General features: G+C 39.0%; 1 long non-coding RNA gene across 1 annotated transcript in view; it reads right to left on the bottom strand.

Moving 5' to 3' along the window:
* Positions 1-24,889, bottom strand: part of LOC133555702 (uncharacterized) — a 28,949-nt gene extending 4,060 nt beyond the window's left edge. Inside the window, exons 1-2 of the long non-coding RNA XR_009807380.1 lie at positions 24,832-24,889; positions 13,177-13,335 (exon numbers count right to left, since the gene is read on the bottom strand). This is a non-coding gene — a long non-coding RNA (uncharacterized LOC133555702). The remainder of the gene's footprint in view (positions 1-13,176; positions 13,336-24,831) is intronic.
* Between the last annotated feature and the right edge of the window lie 1,082 nt (positions 24,890-25,971).

Raw genomic sequence — 25,971 nt, 5'->3', positions numbered from 1 at the left:
CACTGTTTAATATGTTTGTGTTTATGCTTCACTGATGAGAGTATTTGGCGAGCGGCCCTTGAACTCACCATGTTGTTACAGACCACAGCAAACATTATCCAGCTTGCAAAGATTGTAATAAATCCATTAGAAAGAAGACAGCCTGTCGTTTCCTTTAACGTGGACACATACATCTATACCTTTGGCCGTTATAAGACAGTCATTTGCAGGAGTTATTTCATCCTGTGAGAAGTTTTACTAATGTTTTTTCAATATTGTAAAAATGTGTCAAACAAATATTACATTTCAATATTTCTGTCAAGGAAAATTTGCGTCAGCCTCCGACACATAATCATTTTGATAGCAGGCTAATATAGCTAGTATAGACACTTACATAATGTGTTTTTCTCATTATAACACTTATACAGTATAATATTTTATCATTCATTTTGATAGTAGGCTAATATAGCTAGTATAGACACTTACGTAATGTGTTTTTCTCATTATAACACTTATACAGTATAATATTTTATCATTCATTTTGATAGTAGGCTAATATAGATACTTACATCATGGGTTGTCTTCATTATAACGCTTACATAAGACTTTTAAATTAATTTTTATGGTAGGCTTTGATTGATTGACTGATACTTTTATTAATATATTGCACAGTTCAGTACATATTCCATACAATTGACCACTAAATGGTAACACCCGAATAAGTTTTTCAACTTGTTTAAGTTGGGGTCCACGTTAATCAATTCATTGTACAAATATATACTATCACCATAAAACAGTCATCAAATATAACTAATACAGACATGTACATCATGTGTTTTCTTTATTATAACACTTATATGAGATTGTTTAAATCATTTTGATAGTAGGCTAATATAGACACATCATGGGTTGTCTTCATTATAACACTTACATAAGACTTTAAAAGTCATTTTGATAGTGGGCTAATATAACTAATATAAACACGTACATCATGTGTGGTCTTTATTATTACACATATAAGATTTTTAAGTCATTTTGTTAGTAGGCTAATATAGCTATTATAGACACGTAAACCATGTGTTGTCTTCATTATAACACTTATATAAGATTTTGAAACTCATTTTGATAGTAGTCTAATATAGACACTTACATTATGTGTTGTCTTCATTATAACACTTATATAAGATTTTGAAACTCATTTTGATAGTAGTCTAATATGGGCACTTACATTATGTGTTGTCTTCATTATAACACTTATATAGGATTTTATAAGTCATTTTGATAGTAGGGTAATATAGATACTTACATCATGTGTTGTCTTCATTATAACACTTATATAAGACTTTTAAAGTAAGTGTAATACTTGGCCAATACAGCTAATATAAACATTTACATCATGTATTGCCATCATTATAACACTTACAGTAGGTGTGGTGTTCTTGGGATGCAACTCAGTATTCTTCTTCCTCCAAACACGACAAGTTGAGTTTATACCAAAATGGATACATGGATGATACAGCAGAGGATTGGGAGAATGTCATGTGGTCAGATGAAACCAAAATAGAACTTTTTGGTATAAACTCAACTCGTCGTGTTTGGTGGAAGAAGAATACTGCGTTGCATCCCAACAACACCATACCTAGTTGTGAAGCATGGGGGTGGAAACATCATGCTTTGGGGCAGTTTTTCTGCTAAGGGGACAGGACGATTGATCCGTTTTTAGGAAAGAATGAATGGGGCCATGTATCGTGAGATTTTGAGCCAAAACCTCCTTCCATCAATGAGAGCTTTGAATCGTTGACCAAATACTTATTTTCCACCATAATTTACAAATTATTTAAAATTCCTAAGATGTGAATTCCTGGATTTTTTTCCACATTTTGTCTCTCACAGTTGAAGTGTACCTATGATGAAAATTACAGACCTCTGTCATCATTTTAAGTGGGAGAACTTGCACAATCGGTGGCTGACTAAATACTATTTTGCCCCACTGTATATGAGTCTTTTCATTTTTTGCGGCTCCAGAACGACTACTTTTTTGTAAATGTGGTCCCATAAGGCTCTTTCAACATTTTGGGTTGCCGACGCCTGTTATGGAGACACGGGGACAGGGCTGAACAGGTAATTTTGCAGATGCAGATCCGCGATTGGCTGGATCCTTTCAGAAAGGAAGTGTGTTGCTCTTATTGTGATTGCAGGGTTGCTTCAATGACCTTTTGCAGATGTGTGTTTCCCTCAACCGTCGACTTCACGTCACCCTTTTCTCGTGTCCTGCACCTGTTCACATATTCAGAGTCATTTAAATGTATGATTCGCCGGTTCGGTTCAATCTCCCAAGTTTGCGGCGACAATCTGCTCTCCGCGCTTGAATGAGCCTTTAATTGAGCGAGCGCTTCTCTTTCGGGACGGCAATTTCAGTCAGATGGCAGCCGCTTCAGAAAAGGCCTGTCGGCGTGGCGAACTCGTCGTTGACAAAGTGTTTTGCTTGATCGGGCATACAGGACGTGTCTGGCAAAAAAACTCAATCACCCTGCGGTAGATGTGTAATAGTCATGGTCTCAAGCAGAGCTGGGCAAATATTTTGACTTGGGGGGCCACATTAAGAGAAAAAATGGGATTGAGGGGCCAATGTGTACGTGTGTATTAATTATATGTATGTAAAAAAAATCTGCTGTACAGTATTTGTGTTTGTGTCCCTTTTTTTCAGGAACACTAAGACCAAAGTCACATTGTCCGATTCTTACATTCTAAAAACAAAAGTACCTCAAAATGGAATTATACAGTTTTTTACTGAATGTGACACCCAAAATGTACATGAAAATAAAGAAAGTGGGATTTACTATATTAACTATGAACAATAAAACACCGAATATTAACAACTTATTAACGTCACTCCTCTTTTACTTTTTAGACAAACTTCTCCATAATATGATATACTATCACTTTTATGCAGAACTTTGTTGTACAAATTTAAGTCTCACCTTAAAACTCATTTGTATACTCTAGCCTTTAAATAGACCTCCTTTTTAGACAAGTTGATCTGCCGCTTCTTTTCTTTTTCTCCTCTGTCCCCCCCTCCCTTGTGGAGGGGGTCCGGACCGATGACCATGGATGAAGTACTGGCTGTCCAGAGTCGGGACCCAGGATGGACAGCTCGTCGGGACTCAGGATGGACCGCTCGCCTGTGTATCGGTTGGGGACATCTCTACGATGCTGATCCGACTCCGCTTGGGGTGGTTTCCTGTGGACAGGACTCTCGCTGCTGTCTTGGATCCGCTTTGAACTGAACTCTCGCGGCTGTGTTGGAGCCACTATGGATTGAACTTTCACAGTATCATGTTAGACCCACTCGACATCCATTGCTTTCGGTCCCCTAGAGGGGGGGGTTGCCCACATTTGAGGTCTTCTCCAAGGTTCTCATTGTCATCATTGTCACTGGCGTCACTGGGTGTGAATTCTCTCTGCCCACTGGGTGTGAGTTTTCCTTGCCCTTCTGTGGGTTCTTTCGAGGATGTCGTAGTCGTAGTGGTTTGTACAGTCCTTTGAGACATTTGTGATTTAGGGCTATACAAAAAAACATTGAATGATCGATTGATTGAAATTTGCTTCCGCATCTGTTTCTGACACATGTGTTTCAGGCTGGCTGCTCTAAAAACCAACCCTGTCAATTCAGGTTTGTTCCTCATCTGAGCTGCTGTGACGTAGATTACCGTAATTAATGTTACGTCGCATGCCCAATCTGCTCCTCCCTATAAGCGGAGCACCTATAAGCTCCACAAGAAATGCCTCTACGTTTGCCGCGCAGCCGGAGGTCATCGGCAATCAGCGCACCTGGCCCTGATGAGAGGGAGCTGAATAAAGGACCAGTGGATCCAAGGATCCTGGCGGGAACTTAGTTTCTCAATGGTGTAGCGTAAGCCTACTCTAGCTTGATGCTCTCTGTTTTCCCTCTGCGTTTTCCCTTCGTGCCTGACTTCCTTGTTTGTCCTCCCTAAGTGCTCTCCCGAGTTTTTCTTTTCCCTGTAGACTTTGGACTGCCTTCCTCGATCTTTGACCCTCGCCCGTACACAAACCTTGTCGCTCCTCTCCTGCCCTGGACCACCTGCCTGCCCCACGGATTGCCTCGTTCCTTCACTCTCAACACTTCGTAACACGCACTTCAGCTAACTACCCTCACACACACACACACACACACACACACACACACACACACACACACACACACACACACACACACGCACACGCACGCACACACACACACAAACACACACACAAACTCTTGGGTTTTGACACTTTCCATTTCCTTAGTTTAGTTTATTAGTTAGTATTGTTTATTATTATTATGTATATTGACTATATATATTATAAATTATTGAACATTACAGCCCCCTGGTGTCTGAGCCGTCATTTCCCCTCTGTAAACCATAACAATTAAATCGTATAAGATCCAAAAGCGCAGATTTCAACCATTGAAATAACTTTCTATAGTTCAAGAACTACGGTCATTTAATAACAGCACTGCACATCATAATGGCGGCGTGAGATATTGTTTGGTGGGCCGTGAGACAGATTTCACCTAATTGGTGCAGAAAATATTTTTTGCAAACCAATTATTATAATCTGCAAATAATGTGAATGTGAGTGTGAATGTTGTCTATCTGTGTAGGCCCTGCAATGCGGTGGCGACTTGTCCAGGGTGTACACTGCCTTCCGCACAAATGCCGCTGAGATAGGCTCGAACACCACCCCGCGACTGCAAAAGAGACAAGCGGTAGAAAATGGATGGATGGATGTTGAGTGTCTGTGCAGTTTACAGATCAGCAGCGTAACCGTGTAATACTTGTCCGTATCAGTAGGTGGCAGCAGGTAGCTCATTGCTTTGTAAGCCTACTTTGAGACAAGAGAATTAAAGATGCATGTGTGGGTGTGATAGCTTTTGTGCTATTGTGTGTGTAGCTGTTGTGTACATGCTAGCTCCTAGTAACCTGGAGCCTAGCACGTTTACTTTTGTTAAATGACTTGACTAAAGTCCAAAAAAAGGCAAATTGTGTGTTTATTGGAGGTAATTTAGATGTTAACTGGCTACTTATTTGTTTTTTTGCTGATATCGGACCAATATCGGATGTCAATACCGGATAAGGACACCCCTAGCAATATGCCATGAAAACTGAAAATTTTAAAATGTAATGAGTGAGTGCATTTTCTCTTGAAAGTGATGCAAACATTATTACATATAACATGATAACAATATTGTTGTTATTGTTTCTGTTTCAGTGTATTTTTTACACTTGCTGTGCGCTTCCTCTGCCACGCCACAGCCTGATTAACACACCTGTCTCTGTTTGGTGAGGAGATTCACCTGTTAACAATCAGTGATTAGAGAGGTATATTTGCGATGCCGCTTCTCAGACAGTGATGATGTGTTCTTGATTCCACACCTCAGTTGTGTAGTTTGCAATTGCATCCATTGTTTACTGCTCGTCCCACGCCGGTGCACTTTATTTTTGATACTCTGCTTGGTAACTACAGTAAATTTTGGAATCGAAACCGCTACTTCTTTTCTACAATTTGAACCCTGCAGCTTTTTTAAAGCGGTGCGACTGATAGATTTTTCTTTACTGACGGCCATAAGCAAAAAGTTTTGTAAAAAAAAAACAAGCAACTTCACTGGCGCCATCTTTTGGTCGAGTTTGTTCACTGCAGTTGCTGCACTGTCCTTCCATTTAGTGCTTTAAACCGGAAGTAGAATTGCCGTTCCACCTTCTAGCCGTCCATCGCGTTTCTACTCGTCTGGATTCATTATTCATCACTCCGAGCAACGTTTCTAAGTTTTACAGTATAACTAAAACAATTCATACTTATTAAACCGTCCCAAGTGTGATGTCTGTTGGAGTGTTTTCATGCATATTTGTACATGCTATCGTAATGTAATCAAGCAAGTGTCGTTTAGCATTAGCTAACACGTTTACAAGGGTCTGTTAGTATAATTAACTTACAATGGCATTCTTTTTGTATTGTTCCAATTTCACAAATTCCTCAGTAAATTCAACCAGGCGTCACCGTAGAGTTATTTAGTCTGTTTAGCTGATTGGAGAGCTAGATTCCACAGCAAGTGGGTGCATGACGATGACTTCTGTTTTGTTTGATCAGCTGTTTTTCTGCCGTGTTACAGACACCGTTTGGAAACAATTACGGTATGTAAATAAACGTTTACGGAATCTTTCTATGTGAATAACTAATTTTGTAATGTATACAGTATATCTGCGACTAATATATGGGGGGAAAATATTTTCCTAAAATTTAGTGGGTGCGGCTTATATGCACATGCGCTCTACAGTTTGGAAAATACTGTAATATAGGGACCTTCTGCTTGCACACCACCTGCCTAGTCTGCATCCTGGGATCACACCGACATATGACATATTTTTTTCCCTCATGTTTGGTACTCCTAAACAACTTTTGTCGAACTCAACCTTTCACACTCCCCCTCAAGGCAGTAGAACCATGTGATATTGGTTAGCCAACCACATGGATCCAAGCAAATAAACAACAAAAAAAGTCAATATATTCAATTCTTCATAAACAAAATACTGATGACTATCAATCACAATAAATGAAATAACCACAATGCAAGTACACTTGCACACAAAGGCCAAAATCAGAGAGTTGGTGAGCCGTAAGGGGCCAAATGCTAAAAAGAATCAATTCCATTTGAGTCGGTGCCACACATACACTACTTCATTATAATACCATTAACACAGGCATGGATTTTCAATGGCTGTAACTGTGGCAAACGGTAGGGCGTAATTATGCAAAATGAAATAGGACTCAGGTTCACAATATGGGTGTGAATTTCTTTCCCCCTTCACTTTTACAGATAAGGACTTTGCCTCATCCTTATCCAGCATGCTTGATCTTTTCCTTCCTACAAAGCTGCATCCTAATATGCTGTTGGAATACTTAATTCCCCCTAGCCCCCTCACATTCCATCATATCAGCTGTGGCTCAGTGAGTATGGGTTAGCGGGGCAAAAGTGGCCTGCTATCGCATTATTCGCTAAATAAAGAGGTGTTTATCTGGCGTTGGTTACTGAGTCCAAAGGTTAAGAAGTCCAACAACACCCATTGTTATTCCCCTACTTTTCTTCTTTTTCTTCAATATCAGTCACATAACAGCTGAATGGCTGAGAGAAGGCTGAATAAGCTTCAGTGTGAACACAAAAGCTCTAGTAAGAGGCTGATTCTGAGTGTTTCTTGAATGTGCCTTGTAAAAAATAGAAACTTTATATACCGTATTTTTCAGACGATAAGGCGCAATTAAAATACTTAAATTTTCTCAAAAATTGACAGTGCGCCTTATAACCCGGTGGGTCTAATGTACGGAATAATTCTGGTTGTGCTTACCGACCTCGAAGCTATTTTATTTGATACATGGTTTCATGATAAGTGTGACCAGTAGATGGCAGTCACACATAAGAGATATGTGTAGACTGCAAGATGACACCTGCGATCAACAGCAACACTTTAACTGTTCCATTGAGAATATAGAACATTATACACAGCGCTCAAAAGTCTGTCAAAATGTTTTAGCAGGACTGTTGTAAGCTAAGAAGCCGCACGGCTTGATAGAATAGAATAGAATGGACTTTATTGTCATTATATTTGCATACAACGAGATTAAGGACTCCAACTTAATGTGCGGAAGTGGAAACCAATATGTAATAAAAATGAATCACACAAGTAGTAATACATATAAAAAATAAGAATTGAAATAAACAGACTACTATACATTGTAGGTTTGTCGAAGCATTACGGCTACCATAGTCAGACGTACTGTGCTTCAACATACGAGTATTATGGTGTGTGTGTATAAGGACCGCAAAATGGCACCTATTAGCAAACATTTCATCTGGCGTTTTGGTTCGCAATATTATGCAAAACCAACTTTTCTTACCTTTTGGTGCCCGCTGACGTTTATTTGGGATCTGCATAAGTCCTGAGAATGTGCGCGCGTCCGACACCAAGCATTCATCCTCTGCTTTTGCCATTTCTAATATAAAGTAACGTAAAGTTCTAACTTATATCTGTCAGGAGACTTTCTATGAAAGGGCTAAAAACTACCGGTGTAGTGAGTTTACATGTTTCACACACAGAAATGTAGAAACCCTGTTTCCATATGAGTTGGGAAATTGTGTTAGATGTAAATATAACCGGAATACAATGATTTGCAAATCCTTTTCAACCCATATTCAATTGAAAGCACTTCAAAGATAAGATATTTGATGTTCAAACTCATAAACTTTATTATTTTTTGCAAATAATAATTAACTTAGAATTTCATGGCTGCAACACGTGCCAAAGTAGTTGGGAAAGGGCATGTTCACCACTGTGTTACATCACCTTTTCTTTTAACAACACTCAATAAACATTTGGGAACTGAGGAAACTAATTGTTGAAGCTTTGAAAGTGGAATTCTTTACCATTCTTGCTTGATGTACAGCTTAAGTTGTTCAACAGTGCGGGGTCTTGTTGTCGTATTTTACGCTTCATAATGCACCACACATTTTCAATGGGAGACATGTCTGGACTGCAGGCGGGCCAGGAAAGTACCCACACTCTTTTACTACGAAGCCACGCTGTTGTATTGTTTTGCTGAAATAAGCAGGGGCGTCCATGATAACGTTGCTTGGATGACAACATATGTGAAAAAAACCCTGTATGAACCATTCAGCATTAATGGTGCCTTAATAGATGTGTAAGTTACTCATGCCATGGGCACTAATGCACCCCCATACCATCACAGATGCTGGCTTTTGAACTTTGCGCCTATAACAATCCAGATGGTTATTTTCCTCTTTGTTCCGGACGACACCACGTCCACAGTTTCCATATATAATTTGAAATGTGGACTCGTCAGTCCACAGAACACTTTTCCACTTTGCATCAGTCCATCTTAGATGAGCTCGGTCCCAGCGAAGCTGGCGGTGTTCCTTGGTGTTGTTGATAAATGGCTTTCGCTTTGCATAGTGTAGTTTTAACTTGCACTTACAGATGTAAAGACCAAATGTAGTTACTGACAGTGGTTTTATGAAGTGTTCCTGAGCCCATGTGGTGATATCCTTTACACACTGATGTCGTTTTTTTTTTTTATGCAGTACTGCCTGAGGTATCAAAGATCCGTAGTATCATCGCTTACGTGCAGTGATTTCTCCAGATTCTCTGAACCTTTTGACGATTTTACAGACCGTAGATGTTAAAATCCCTAAATTTCTTGCAATAGCTCTTTGAGAAATGTTGAAACTGTTTGAGAAATAAAACTGTTCGACAATTTGCTTACAAATTGGTGACCCTCGCCCCATTGTTTTTTGTGAATTACTTAGCATCTCATGGAAGCTGCTTTTATACCCAATCATGGCACCCAACTGTTCCCAATTAGCCTGCACACCTGTGGGATGTTCCAAATAAGTATTTGATGAGTATTCCTCAACTTTATCAGTATTTATTGCCACTTTTCCCAACTTCTTTGTCACGTGTTGCTGGCATCAAATTCTAAAGTTAATGAATATTTGCCAAATAAAAAAAATGTTTATCAGTTTGAACATCAAATATGTTGTCTTTGTAGCATATTCAACTGAATATGGGTTGAAAATGATTTGCAAATCATTGTATTCGGTTTATATTTACATCTCACACAATTTCCCAACTCATATGGAAACGGGGTTTGTAGTTATTAGAGAGTTTCGGTCAGACATTTTTTCACAGGACACATTTCCAGCGTTGTTATTGCACTAGTGAGCCACGGATGAGGAGGTACTGCTCCGTTATTGATTCAAGTAACATCTGAATGTCATTGAAACAGTTAGATCCATCTTTTGACATTCCTCCCACTCCCGTCTTTGCACACTACAACGCGACAAGAAAGATGACGGGGAGCCATGAAAATAGACCCGCTCATCCTCAGTGCGCCCCTATGGACTGAAAAGTAGCTCTACTTTTTCAGAGACGTTATGACTAAACCAACATTTTCCTTAGTGTTAGTGTACATATTTGAGGTGTCCTGACACCAGAATTCCAATCGTTGATTCTGAAACTAAATGAATTCCTACAATACCCCGAATAAAGTGTACCATTGTACTTTTAAATTATCTACTTTACTGTTCCATATTGTCAAGTATTCAAGATCACTGTGCTTTAAATTTTTTTTTGCTTACAATTTAAATTACAATGTCAGCTGCCAAGAGGTAACTAAAAAAGTAAGAGAAGTGACCTATAACCTCCCCAGTACATCAAAAAAAAAAATACTGTGCTTACAAAAAAAGGCCAAAAGTAACAACAGGAATGAATTATATTGGCAACACTTTAGTACGGGGAACACATATTCACCATTAATTAGTTGCTTATTAACATGCAAATTAGTAACATATTGGCTCTTAATTAGTCATTATTAAGTACTTATTAATGCCTTACTCTGCATGGCCTTATTATACAACCAGTAAGCCATTAACTGAGAGTCTTCCCTCAATAATATAAGAATTATTGCTTATTATTAACCATAACCCTAACCCCAACCCGTATATGTTTCCCGAGTGTCCAAATAACTCTAAATTAAGTCGTTGTTACTTTAATAAGCAACTAATTAATGGTGAATATGTTCTCCATACTAGAGTGTTACCACTATTTTACATTCTAAAAAAAAGAACACAGCAGTGGCATGGAGACTTCAAGTTTAGAAAACAAACCATATTGTTCTGAACATTCTTTCAATATGGTGGTGGTGTGACATCATGTAATCTGTAATGAAAAAGCCAGGGATGTCAAACTCGTTTTCATTTAGGGCCACATGGCACTTATGGCTGCCATCAGAGGGACGCTTGTAACAGTGAATCGTGTATGAATTTGCCTCTGGATTTCATTATTAATTATATAAATTGTTTTAAGTCGACTGTACATTTTACAGAAAAAATTAACTTTTTAAATTTTTTATTTTTGGTCCTGTCCAGCAACTCAGGCGATGCCCATATCGGCTATACAAATTTACTTTACAAAAGAGAAGTGTGGAATACTTTACATTTACAACATTTTACTGCTTAGCTGCCAGTTTTTCTACCGTATACACAAAAGTACCGTCTTTCTATTTACAGTAATACACCGTTCAAAACAACAACAACTATAGATTTTACAGTCAAAAACTGGCAGTTCGATCAACAGAATTTGAATGCAAAAATATTGGTAGTTTTTTCTATTTACATCAGTGGTGTCAAACGTACGTCCCGAAAGCTGGATAAGGCCCACAAACAGGTTTTATCTGGCCCGCGGGATGAGTTTGCTAAGTATAAAAATTAACCTGAAATTTTTGAATGAAAGAAACAGCTGTTCTTAATGTCCCAATAGCAATTCTTTGTAGATGATGCTATAAACGTACATCAGTCAAGGAAAATGATCAAAGTACATAAATAACATACTGTAATTTGATTTTGATATTAGGGACGGCGTGGGGTAGTGGGAGAGTGGCCGTGCGCAACCCGAGGGTCCCTGGTTCAATCCCCACCTAGTACCAACCTCGTCACGTCCGTTGTGTCCTGCGCAAAACACTTCACCCTTGCTCCTGATGGGTGCTGGTTAGCGCCTTGCATGGCAGCTCCCTCCATCAGTGTGTGAATGTGTGTGTGAATGGGTGAATGTGGAAGTAGTGTCAAAGCGCTTTGAGTACCTTGAAGGTAGAAAAGCGCTATACAAGTACAACCCATTTACCATTTATTATTATTTTTATCTTGATATATTGAAAATTAACACCATCATTATCACACATAATTTATTGTGAAAACATAAATAACAAGTAAAGATAGAATACTATTAACCGCAACATGTAAGTGTAAAAAAAACAACAACATTATGATTTGTACAATTTCTGAATGTGCTTGTTCTATTTTCCATCCATCCATTCATTTTCTACCCTTTATCCCCTTTGGGGTTGCGGGGGGCGCTGGTGCCTATCTCAGCTACAATCGGGCGGAAGGCGGCGTACACCCTGGACAAGTCGCCACCTCATCGCAGGGCTGTTCTATTTTTAAACAAAGAAAACAGTCTGAAGTTGTCTTTATGTTTAAGTTATCGTGCCGTGACTTTACCAGTCTGGTCTACCTTGGAGTACATTTTCTCCATGTGGCCCCCAATATAAAATGAGTTTGACTCCTCTGATTTTCAGTGATATGCTGTAAAGAACAACGTAAAACGTATTGTCATTTTTATTAATTTGATGGGTAGTTTGCTGTAAAGTTAAGTATTCGTATTCATTTTTATTTGGACAAAAACATGTTTGGAAAGTGTGATAATATACTGTAATGTGTGTTGCAATATTGGATACTCTTAGAGTTGAAAAGGCATGCAATATCAAGCTGTACATATATTTGTTTCCGTCAAAATGAAAAAAAAATCAATTACATTTAGTGAGAAAATATTATTTACTTATCATTTCCACTTGTGAAATAGGCTTATAAAAAGGCTAAAACACATATTTGAAGACGGATTTTGTGTTTTTATTCATTGTTTTGTTTTTTTGTTTGTTTTTTATTAATCACTCCAACAAAATATTACAACAATACCATAATAATACATTTCCAATTCCAAAACCAAGCCCGGCACAGCAACATTCGGAATAGCAATCAACAGAGCAATTAAGAAGACACATAAACATAACACAAAACAATACAAAAGTAGTTAAGCAAAAATGAATAATATCAACGAAATTATCAATATTAATAATAATTCCAACGTAGCAGTAAATAGAAATCCTTCATTTACAATATCATCACAGCCATGTATAAAAAAAAATCATAAAACATTTTTAAAAAAGGAATTGTTCATATCAACATCTTGTAATTTGATTTTTATATTATTTTTTATTCTTGATGGATTGAAAATTAACACAGATTAATTAACTAATGAATATTATCACATCATTTATACAGAAAATATAAATAAGGAAAAATAAAGGTAGAATATTATTAACCACAACATTTAAGTTTAAAAATCAACAACAATATGATTTCTGCATTTTCAGATTTTGCTTGTTCTATTTTTAAACATAGAAAACCATTTGAAGTTGTCTTAATTTTTAGGTTATCGGAATTAGATTGTTCTCCATGTGGCCCCCGATATAAAATGAGTTTGACATCCCTGCTCTAAGTTTAGTACTTACTGTTAAAGGTTAGGGTTCATGCTTCTGGAGAGTATCTGCATGTTGAATAATGCACCCTGTGGTGGCGGATCTCCACGGTCCCAAGGTCGGCAAGTATGGGCTGTGACCAAAGATGGTATCCTCTCGTGTGGAACAGGGTCCTACACTTGCAGGCAAATACTGCCTTGTGCAAAAAAAAAAAAAGAATAGAAATAAAAAAACAGTCCAAAACATGCTGTGGTGCTCTACTGGGTTTTGATTTCTACTTTTTTTTTTTCCTCTATTTTTAAGAACATCGATCACAGTAAATCACTCCTTGAGCAGCGTTGGCACACAGTGCTGCAACTTTAATGCAGTATACTCATAAAATATTTGTGGCTCTCCCAGTCAAGCAACACTGGGCTGACTGATTGTTCGCTTTGCACCCTCTCCGAGAGCTGAATGGACGCTATATACATTTGCAGACACACACAGGGTGAAGGTCGCGGACTGACAGGCTGTGTGGACAGTGGAATGTCTGGAACGCTGAATCAACATTTAAAATGATGGATCTCAGATTCACTTAAAGCCAATGTTATAGTGGCATGAATTATTGACTGATTTAAGAATGCAAGTTTTAGCAGGAGGGTGACATCTCACCTTAGAGGACACAACTTTATGTATTTGTTGTCCCTGAAAAAATTATCTGGCTGTGATGTCCCATAAGATCAATTAGTTTTTGAGTAATGGGTGGATTACTAACTCTACTTGAAAGCCCCATTTCCATCGCCAGACTCGCTATATTTGATTTATCTATTAGGGTTGTACGTTATACCGGTATTTGTATAGTACTGCGATACTATGAATCATATTCGGTACTATACCGCCTCTGAAAAGTACCGGTCTGCCACCACAAATGCTATTGGTGAAATTTACACCTAACCTAACATTCACTGTAATGATACTAAGTATAGTAGTGTATCTAGTCGATACTACTATGATTACATCGATATTTTTTGGCATCACAAAACCTTCTTTTGTTTTTTTTAAATGTGTTTTATGTTTATAAACTCAGGAAATATGTCCCTGGACACATGAGGACTTTGAATATGACCAATGTTTGATCCTGTAACGACTTGGTATCGGACTAATACCAAAATTTGTGGTATCATTCAAAACTAATGTAAAGTACAACACAACAACAGAAGAATAAGTGATTATTACATTTTAACAGAAGTGTAGATAGAACATGTTAAAACCGAAAATAATTAACCGTTAATTAACAAGTAGATTAATAATACATTTTCTACCACTCCTTAATAATTTTGACAAAATAAGAGAATGATAAGTGACACAATATGTTACTACATACGTCAGCAGACTAAATTAGAAGACAGTCTTGTTGTATTATTTCATTATAAATTAAAAAAGTGTTATGTGGCTCCCATTGTTTTCTTTACTTTGTGAATCGGGTCAAAATGGCTCTTTGAGTGGTAAAGGTTGCCGACCCGTGATCTACATCAGCAGTATGATTTGCGCAAGTGGCTAGACAGGACAAATTTATATAAATATGTAAATGTTTATGTATGTACAGTATGTGTATGTATGTATATGTATGTGTGTATGTATGAATGTATGTATATATGTACTTGTATGTGTATGTATATATGTATATGCAAACCCTGTTTCCATATGAGTTGGGAAATTGTGTTAGATGTAAATATAAACGGAATACAATGATTCGCAAATCATTTTCAACCCGTATTTAATTGAATGCACTACAAAGACAAGATATTTAATGTTCAAACTCATAAACGTAAATTTTTTTTTGTAAATAATAATTAACTTAGAACTTCATGGCACGTGCCAAAGTAGTTGGGAAAGGGCATGTTCACCACTGTGTTACTGTGAAGAGACGAAGCCAACGGGCCGACGGAGGGGTAGGGCAAGCCGTGATCCTACTCAAGTTGGCGGCGAGGAGGCGGAGCATGCGGCAGAACGGAGAGGCGAGGCGTGCCTGGAGCGACGCTGCAGCAATCAGAACCAGGTGCGTGACACACACACCGGTTCTCAATCTGTGCATCTCCTCCTGCTGTATAAAAGGGGAGGAGGAGGAGCGATCGAGGCGGAAGGAGTAGGAGAACCAGCCGTAGGAGCAGACGAGCGCAAAGCACCGAGAGCGAGCCGAACACAACAACGAAGGCGCGGCAGACTGAAGGCGAGAGAGGAGCGAGCAGGAGCGAAGCACTGAAAAACGATCCAATCGAAAAACTAAATATTTATTGAAAAATAAACAAGAGACAAACCTGCTCAGCAAGATGTCTTTCCTCAATGGTCCATGCAACCCGTACGATGGCGGCAGGAAGCAGTTCACAGTGACACCCGACGTGGGAGATCCATCGGAGGCGAGGGTGGACGATTTCCTCTGGGCGCTGGTCGGCACGTTTAGGGAACTGGCGACAAGCAATAAAAAAAATTGCCAGCTCGTGCAAGAGTCAGCTCATGTTTCAGTGGTGCAAGAGTCCGGGGTCTCCGCTGTCGTATTTTACGCTTCATAATGCGCCACACATTTACGATGGGAGACAGGTCTGGACTGCAGGCGGGCCAGGAAAGTACCCGCACTCTTTTTTTACGAAGCCAGGCTGTTGTCACACGTGCTGAATGTGGCTTGGCATTGTCTTGCTGAAATAAGCAGGGGTGTCCATGAAAAAGACGGCGCTTAGATAGCAGCATATGTTGTTCCAAAACCTGTATGTACCTTTCAGCATTAATGTTGCCTTCAGAGATGTGTAAGTTACCCATGCCTTGGGCACTAATGCACCCCCATACCATCACAGATGCTGGCTTTTGAACTTTACGTCGATAACAGTCTGGATGGTTCGCTTCCCCTTTGGTCCGGATGACACAATGTCGAATATTTCCAAAAACAATTTCAAATGCGGACTCGTCAGACCACAGAACACTTTTCCACTTTGCATCAGTCCATCTTAGATGATCTCGGGCCCAGAGAAGCCGGGGGCGTTTCTGGATGTTTTTGATAAATGGCTTTCGCTTTGCATAATAGAGCTTTAACTTGCACTTACAGATGTAGCGACAAACTATATTTACTGACAGTGGTTTTCTGAAGTGTTCCTGAGCCCATGTGGTGATATCCTTTAGAGATTGATGTCGGTTTTTGATACAGTGCCGTCTGAGGGATCGAAGGTCACGGTCATTCAATGTTGGTTTCCGGCCATGCCCCTTACGTGGAGTGATTTCTCCAGATTCTCTGAACCTTTTGATAATATTATGGACCGTAGATGTTGAAATCCCATAAGTTTCTTGCAATTGCACTTTGAGAAATGTTGTTCTTAAACTGTTTGACTGTTTGCTCACACAGTTGTGGACAAAGTGGTGTACCTCGCCCCATCCTTTCTTGTGAAAGACTGAGCATTTTTCGGGAAGCTGTTTTTATACCCAATCATGGCACCCACCTGTTCCCAATTAGCCTGCACACCTGTGGGATGTTCCAAATAAGTGTTTGATGAGCATTCCTCAACTTTAACAGTATTTATTGCCACCTTTCCCAACTTCTTTGTCACGTGTTGCTGGCATCAAATTCTAAAGTTAATGATTATTTGCCCCCCCAAAAAATGTTTATCAATTTGAACATCAAATATTCAACTGAATATGGGTTAATATTATTTGCAAATCATTGTATTCCGTTTATATTTACATCCAACACAATTTCCCAACTCATATGGAAACGGGGTTTGTATGTATGAATGTATATATAATTGTGTTTATATGTCTGTATATACGTATATATAATTATTTTTTTAAGTAAGAATCGCGATTCATTCGAAAATCGATTTTTTTTCCCACTACGGCGTGGCGCAGTGGGAGAGTGGCCGTGCGCAACCCGAAGGTCCCTGTTTCAATTCCCACCTAGTACCAATCTTGTCACGTTCGTTGTGTTCTGAGCAAGACACTTCTCCCTTGCTCCTGATGGGTGCTGGCTAGCGCCTTGCATGGCAGCTCCTTCCATCAGTGTGTGAATGTGTGTGTGAATGGGTAAATGTGGAAGTAGGGTCAAAGCGCTTTGAGTACCTTGAAGGTAGAAAAGCGCTATAAAAGTACAACCCATTTATTTATTTATTTACTTCTGGAGAGGTCCTCATATTCCATTCATTTGGAAATGCATGCAGGCTGACCCCCTTCCCTATCGTTGTATTGCTACAACCTGCATCAATGCATCTGGCATTTATAACTCGAATGTCAAATTCTGCACAAAAATATTGTGATTTCAAATTAAGATGCAACCAAAACACATTCTTCACAATATGAAATTGCCTCCAGAATTCTGGAGGTTGCGTTTTGGAACTGAAGGTGGGCGTTCAAAAACAAGCCAAAAATCACTAATTATGTGAATAATTTTACATGCAGACATAATTTTTAGGTCCAGAAAGATGAAATAAGTGTCAATGTTGCCAGCATTAGAGGGGCCCTTTATGAGCATTTTAATGGTATAGCGGGGCGGTACAGCTCGGTTGGTAGAGTGGCCGTGCCGGCAAATTCAGGGTTCCAGGTTCGATCCTCGCTTCCGCCATCCGAGTCACTGTCGTTGTATCCTTGGGGAAGAAAATTTACCCACTAGATCCTAGTGCCACCCACATTAGTTTAAATGTAACTGGGTTATTAGGTTTCACTATGTAAAAGAGCTTTAAGTCACTAGAGAAAAGTGCTATATAAATATAATTCACTTCACAACACTGTCCTAGCTTATGAGAGAGAAAATAAACTGTAATGTTGTCATTGCCATAATATTCTACAGTCTACTTCAGGGGTTGTTTTACACTTGTTCTCATCAAGGGCCACATTGCACTTAGGGCTGTCCTTAGATGGCCACTTGTGAAAGCGAATAATAATATGACTTTGTCTATACATTTGAATATTACCCTATTCTCCGGACCATTGGGCACACCGTATTATAAGGCCCACTGCCGATGAAGGGTCTATTTTCGATCGTTTTCATATACTAGGTCGCAATAAAATAATATTTAAAAAAAATATTTTTTAAATGGAAATCACTTCCTTGTGGTCTACAAAACATGTAATGGTGGTTCTTTGGTCAAAATGTTGCAAAGATTACGTTTTACAGGTCATTTTCAAGTCACTTTCTGACAGTCGCTTCAGGATGTACTGTTTTGTGTCCTATGGTGGTGTAGCGTGCAAGGATGGAAGTGGAAGAAGTGTCAAAAGATGGAGCTAAGTGTTTTAATGACATTCAGACTTTACTTAAATCAATAACGGAGCAGCATCTTCTCATCTGGAAACAACAACAAGGCTACAAATGTGTGCTGTGAGAAACCGTACGACCAGAGCTCTCTATTAAATAAAGTTCCTTGGGTGAATTATGTAAACTCACTCTATCATGGCAATTTTACTGACAAATATAAGTAAGAACTTTAGACTTCTTTATATTAGAAATGTCAACAGCTGAGGATGAATGTTCCATAACAAGAACATAGAGAAAAAAAGAAGCTTATCAACTAAGATGTCAGCAAGGACTACAGGGGCGGAAACGCGTAATTTTTTTAGGATTCATGCATATCCCAAATACAGATCAGCAGTTACCAGAAAGTAAGAAAATGTTCTTTTGCATAATATTGCGAATTAAAATGCCAGATAATGTCTTACCTAATACACACACCATAATAATACATTTTGATAGATTTTTGAGCGCCGTGTGTACTGTTCTATACTTTCAGTGGAACATACAAAATGTTGGTGTTTTTTACTTGAGTCATATTGCCATCATAGTGCAGCCTACTGTATCTCTTATGTGTGACCGCCATCTACTGGTCACACTTATCATTACACCATCTACCAAATAAAATTGCTTTGAGGTCGGTAAGCAAAACCAGAAACATTCCGTACATTAGGCCCATCGGGTTATAAGGCGCACTGTCGAGTTTTGGGGGGAAAAAAGGATTTCAAGTGCGCCTTATAGTCGGGAAAATACAGTATTTTTTTATTTTTATTTGAAAGCACACTGTAAAAAGAATCTGTATATTTTACATGAAAACTGGCAACTCACTCACCGGAATTTTACTGCGGTAAAACGTGTTTTTTTTTATTTTTAAAACATTTTAAAGTAAGTGGAAAAACTGTCAGCTTAGTGGCCGAAATTTTACAGTAAAATGTTCAGGGGAGACCGGATGCAATAGACAACGAGTGGGTCTAACATTATATTGTGAAAGTCCAGTCCATAGTGGATTTAACATATTAGTGAGGGTACAGTCCATGATGGGGCCAGCAGGAGACCATCCCGAGCGGAGACGGGTCAGCAGCGCAGAGATGTCACCAACCGATGCACAGGCGAGCGGTCCCCCCCCCGGTCCTGACTCTGGACAGCCAGGACTTCAACCATGGCCTGTGACCCCCCCCTCCACAAAAGAGAGGGGGCAGAGGAGAAAAAAAACAAAAATACGGCAGATCAACTGGTCTAAAAAGGGGGTCTATATAAAGTTTAGAGTATACAAATGAGTTTTAAAATGGGACTTAAATGCTTCTACTAAGGTAGCGAACGCATGAATAATGATCTCAGCGTTGCTAGTGGACAAAATGGAACACATTTTAGTGATATTACGGAGGAGAAAGAAGGCCGTTTTAGAAACACTCTTAATGTGTGACTCAAACGAGAGAGTTGGGTCAAAGATAATACCCAAATTCTTTACAGAGTCGCCTTGTGTAATTATTTGGTTGTCAAATGTTAAAGTTGTATTATTAAATAGATGTCGGTGTATAGCAGGACCGATAATCAGCACTTTTGTTTTCTTGCCATTGAGTTGCAGAAAGTTAGCGGACATCCATTGTTTGATTTCGTTAAGACACGCCTCCAGCTGACTACAATCCGGCGTGTTGGTCAGCTTTAGGGGCATGTAGAGTTGGGTGTCATCAGCATAACAGTGAAAGCTAACACAGTATTTGCGTATGATGTCACCTAGCGGCAGCATGTAGATGCTAAAGAGTGCAGGGCCAAGGACCGAACTCTGGGGAACTCCACACGTTACCTTAACATAGTCCGAGGTCACATTGTTTTGGGAGACGCACTGCACCCTGTCAGTAAGATAAGAGTTAAACCAAGACAGGGCTAAGTGAAGTCTGACATACAAATACGTGTTTTGATATGCTCTAATAAAATATTATGATTGACGGTATCGAAAGCAGCGCTAAGATCAAGAAGCGGCAACATAGATGACGCTTCAGAATCCATCGTTAGCAATAGATCATTAGTCATTTTTGCGAGGGTTGTCTCAGGAGAGTGATTTGCCCTGAAACCGGATTGAAAGGTTTCATAGAGATTGTTAGACGCTAAGTTTTCATTTAGCTGCAGTGCAACAATTTTTTGGAGGATTTTTGAAATAAAGGGAAGGTGAGACACCGGTCGGTAGTTTACCATGAGGTCAGTATTGAGGTTAGCTCTTTTGAGCAGATGATGAATAACCGCTTTTTTGAATGCTAAGGGAACAGTGCCAGAAGAAAGTGATAAGTTTATAATATTTAGCACTGATTGACCTAATAATACAAAAAGCTCCTTGATAAGTTTCCCAGGAAGTGGGTCAAGTAAACATGTTGTTTGTTTTATTCCATTTGCACGTTGTAACAATTCCTCTAATGTTATTTCATCAAAAAGAGAGAACTATTTTGGAGGGCATTATCCGCCGTATATACAGTCGTATCTGTGTAAATAGAACCCAGTTGTCTTTAAACTCCTTTCTAATGAGTTCAATTTTCTTATTAAAGAAATTCATAAAGTCATCTGCCCCAGTGGGTGGAGCTACTGGGAGGAATCCCTTTTTGGGTTAGCGATGCTACTGTACTAAACAAATATTTAGGATCGTTTTTGTTGAGGTGGATGAGATTCGAGTAATATTTCGCTTTAGCTAGGGTAAGCATGCGTTTGTTTATAAGTCATTAAACTATCACTCCATGCTTGATGGAAAACCTCAAGTTTAGTCAAACGCCACTTGCGTTCCAGCTTTCTACATGATAATTTATGAGCTCCAGTTTGTTCTGTAAACCATGGGGTACGCCTTTTAGGTGCCCTTTTTAGCTTTAGTGGTGCTATACTATCAATGGTTTCGCGCAGGGTGTCGTTAAAGTTGTTAGTGAGGTTATCAATAGAGCCCACATAATTTGGGAATGGTGCCATTACCGAGGGCAGTAGGTCCGCAAGAGTTGATGTTGTGGCAGCATTAATGTTGCGGCTGCTATAGCAGTTATTATTATTTTTAGCTTGTTGACAATAGGGTGACCATTTCCATGACACCAAAAAGGAGGATATTATGCGGCATATCAATAAATTACTATGGTGTACATAGGACTCTGGTATACTCTTATTTATAGTACAATTTTGAGTGGTTTAAAGATGATGTTTGTGTGGCTGAATAGGAAAAAATATTAAAGTCAAGTGTTTGTTAACAGTATTTGTATTTATTCAATACATTGTGGTGTTCAAAAAGTGACCACTGAGATTAATCTTTTCAAGTGCAGAGTGCCACAAAGCATAACATGTGTGGACTTAAATGTAAACAACAATTAACAGGTAACATATATAATTTAAAAAAAAACCTTTTTAAAAAAGCCTGATTAACCTTTTATATAAACAACAAAGGAGATTGTAACAAACAAACAAACAAGAAAACATTCAACTGCTCAAAAAGCGTAGCATTTCTAAAGTGCTTCAGTCTTTTGGGGACTTGTCTTCAGTGTCTGTGTGTGTGCGCAGCAGACCTGTCTTTTGTTCAGCCACAGGGCATCCCTTCAGCTGTGGGCGAGTGACTGATAATCTCCCGGTCCACTTTCATGCCGCAGTCTAAACTTCTGTAGGATTGGTGATGCTTTACAGCATGGTACACCTTGCACAGCTCCGCACCGGTTATCTTGTCATCCAGGGGCGACGAAACTTCACAAAAAAATGTCCTCATTAAAGAGGTACCTGCCGCACGTTTATTACTTTTATGTTTATTCGTACCCTCATGCCGTTCAATTGCAGCTTTCCCCTGACTACTTACGTCGACATCACATCGACAAAGTGTGCAGAAGCCATGGAATGAGTCTCGACTGCTTTTCGTTATAAATTCGTGCTCTTTCATCCATTCAGAATTAAACGAGGTCTTGCGTTTTGGCATGATGCTAACTTTATGTCAATGTCATGGACCCTGGTTTACTTTTTTAACCAATGATAAGCAGATTTGTATACAACACCGCTCTTAGCCAATCCTTTGATATGTTACAGCGTTGGGGGCATTTTTTACGGTCTATGATTGGCTATTGCGCTGCAGCCCAGCAAAGATGAAAAAACTCCTCTCTTCAATCCTAGTGCCTCAAAAAGGAGGACAAATACGTGTCCGGCTTGATGCTGCGCCGGACGCCGGACAGGGCATTAAAAATCCGGACTGTCCGGCCTAAATCCGGACACCTGGTCACCCTAGTTGACAATGAGTAAGAACTTCGAATTTTATAAGGTAATGATCGGACATTACTTCAGTATATGGGAGTATCATAACATGGTACCTTCTTGATGCTTATTTTTTCCAGGCCTTTAAGGGCCATATAAAATGATCTGGCCCCCGGGCCCTGAGTGTGACACCTGTGGTCTGCCTCATATAGTTTAGCAGTCCTGAAAGATATCGCCAGGTTTTAATGACAGGGAAGGTTCACCCAGGACCATAAATTTGGCCTTAGACTTTTTGGCCCAAACTGGCCCACACAAAGCCTCGACTTTTATATACTATTTAACTCGGACCTTAAGCTATTTTTGGTTTTCAAGTGTGTCTCGTGTTTCTGCAGAGGCATGTCCCCCGGCTCAGGCCGATAGAGTTATCATCTACCAAGCCAAGGCAGAGTAAAAAATAAACAGATAAATAAACGGCTGTCCATCGATCGGCCCATCATTGATCGGCCCACCGGCAAAACTCCCTGTCCTCCTGATGGCTTGCAGGAGTATGTCAGTAAATGAAACGCATACAAAATTCAATTTAAAGGCCTACTGAAATGACATTTTCTTATTTAAACGGGGATAGCAGGTCCATTCTATGTGTCATACTTGATCATTTCGCGATATTGCCATATTTTTGCTGAAAGGATTTAGTAGAGAACATCCACGATAAAGTTCGCAACTTTTGGTCGCTAATAAAAAAGCCTTGCCTGTATCGGAAGTAGAAGCCGATGTGCGCGTGACGTCACCGGTGTGAGGGCTCCTCACATCCGCACATTGATTACAATCATAAACACCAGCAGCGTGAGCGATTCTGACCGAGAAAGCGACAATTTCACCATTAATTGGAGCGAGACTGAAAAATTTGTGTTTGAGGATAGTGAGAGTGAAGGACTGGAAGAAAAAAAAAAGACAGGGCAGTGGGAACTATTTGGATGTTATTAGACACATTTACTAGGATAATCCTGGAAAATCTCTTATCTGATTATTGTGTTACTAGTGTTTTAGTGAGATTATAAAGTCATACCTGAAAGTCGGAGGGGTGTGGTGACCGCCAGTGTCTCTGAGTGAAGCCATGGAGGAGCCAATAAAGTCGTAGCTGCCTCTTTGAAAGCTGCAGGAAGAACGACGCAAGCTCCGCTCATGTTTACGGTATTACCAAGTTATTACCACAATTTTCCCACCGAAACCTGACAGTTGACATGTGGTAGAGAAACATGTTCGCTTGACCGCTCTGTTCCATATTAAAGCTTCACAACAAACAAAGAAACACCAACTGTGTTTGTGTTGCTACAGCCGGCTGCAATCCACCGCTTTCCACCAAATGCATTTTTCTTTGTAGTACCCATTATTAATTGAACAAATTGCAAAAGATTCAGCAACACAGATGTCTAGAATACTGTGTAATTATGCGATTAAATCGGACGGCTTTTAGCTGTGTGTGGTGCTGGGAAAAAATGTCCGCTACAACCAATAACTCACAAGCACGTGTCAACATAAGCGTCATCATTCCGCGACGTTTTCAACAGGACACATCGCGGGAAATTTAAAATTGCAATTTAGTAAACTAAACCGGCCGTATTGGCATGTGTTGCAATGTTAATATTTCATCATTGATATATAAACTATCAGACTGCGTGGTCGGTAGTAGTGGGTTTCAGTAGGCCTTTAACAAAGACTATTTTGTTATTAACATTTAGTCTGTTTAAAATACAACTGTCACGCCTGTAAGTTTATGTTTTGGTTTTGGTCAGGTTATGTTTAGTTTTTTGGACATTTAAGTTCTGTCTTGGCATTTCCTGGTTTATTTTCGTCTCCATGCCAACTCATTACTTTTCACCTGTCATGTCACGTCCCTGTTCTCAGCCTCACCTGTTTTCACTAATCATCACAGCTACTTAAGTCACTCTTTTTCTTGTCTGCTTTCTGGGATCTTCGCACTCGCACACACGCTACCCATGCTGCACCTCCTTCATGCCCTCGTCCATAGTTCCATGCCGTGTAAGTTTTTTGTATTTATGCCATGTGCTAATTTCGTTTATAGTTTATTATTATTCATGCCAATCGAGCAAGTGTTTTTGTTTCATGTTTGTAGTTTGCGGCATTTATGCTAGTCTTTTGTTTGTTCATAGCCAAGTGTCTTTACCTCCTTGCGAGCGCCCTTAGTTTGTTTATTTTTTATTATAGTTTTAAATAAACAACCATGTACTCACGTCCACGCCTCGCTCGTGCTGATCCTCATCTGCATCGAAGAAACAATCCATGTCCAAGCCTGGTTGTGACAACAACACACACATGTAAAGTGAAGGGTAACTACTCCATGGTTGTGTAAATATGTATTAAAATTCATATTCTGGCCCCTTTATTTGTTGACACTTGTTTATAAAAAGTTTAAAACAAAAAAACTCCAAATTATTTAGGAATCAGGGGGCTTATGGCATTTTTGGGGAGGCTTCACCCCTACCTAAAATAGGCCTAATGACCCCACGGGTAGGGATGGGTACTTTTTTCCATTTGAATCCATAGGGTGCCAATTCCAGGTAGCTGGGAATTGATACTCAAAAGTACTGATTTTTGGTACTTTTGTGTGAGTCCAAATGTCTCAATAATTGTAAATTTTTTAAAACACTTTTTTATTCAACATTAACACTGACCTGTGCTGTCCACTTCTGTTTAATGTGTAAGTAGTGTTGTCCCGATACCAATATTTTGGTACCAGTACAAGTGCCAAAATTATTTTAATGCTTTTCTGTACTCTTCTAAATAAAGAAAACCACAAAAAATTGCATGATTGGCTTTATTGTAACAAAAAATCTTACGGTACATTAAAAATTGCCCTTACATAAAATAGTGACCATACTAGAAACATGTTCTTTTAGTAGTAAGTAAGCAAACAAAGGCTCCTAATTTAGCTGCTGACATATGCAGTAATATAGCATTCTATTATTTAGTCAAAAATATTAAGGACAAGTGGTAGAAAATTAATTATTAATCTACTTGTTCATTTACTGTTAATATCTGCATACTTTCTCATTTAACATGTTCTATCTACATTTCTGTTAAAATGTAATAATCAGTAATTCTTCTGTTGTTTGATACTTAGATAACACAAATGTGGGTATCAATCTGATACCAAGTAGTTACAGAATCTTACATTGGTCATATTCAAAGTCTTCATGTGTCCAGGGACATATTTCCTAAGTTTATAAACGTAATATAATTTTTTTAAAGGGGAACATTATTACAATTTCTGAAGGGTTAAAACAAAAAAAATCAGTTCCCAGTGGCTTATTTTATTTTTGGGAGTTTTTCTCAAAATTTTACTTATCACGCAATATCCCGAAAAACGGCTT

Source organism: Nerophis ophidion, linkage group LG07, assembly GCF_033978795.1.
Source record: "Nerophis ophidion isolate RoL-2023_Sa linkage group LG07, RoL_Noph_v1.0, whole genome shotgun sequence".
In the NCBI taxonomy this organism is placed as follows: domain Eukaryota; kingdom Metazoa; phylum Chordata; class Actinopteri; order Syngnathiformes; family Syngnathidae; genus Nerophis; species Nerophis ophidion.
Note: the sequence above shows the minus strand (reverse complement) of the source record. Positions and strands in the feature narration are given on the sequence as shown.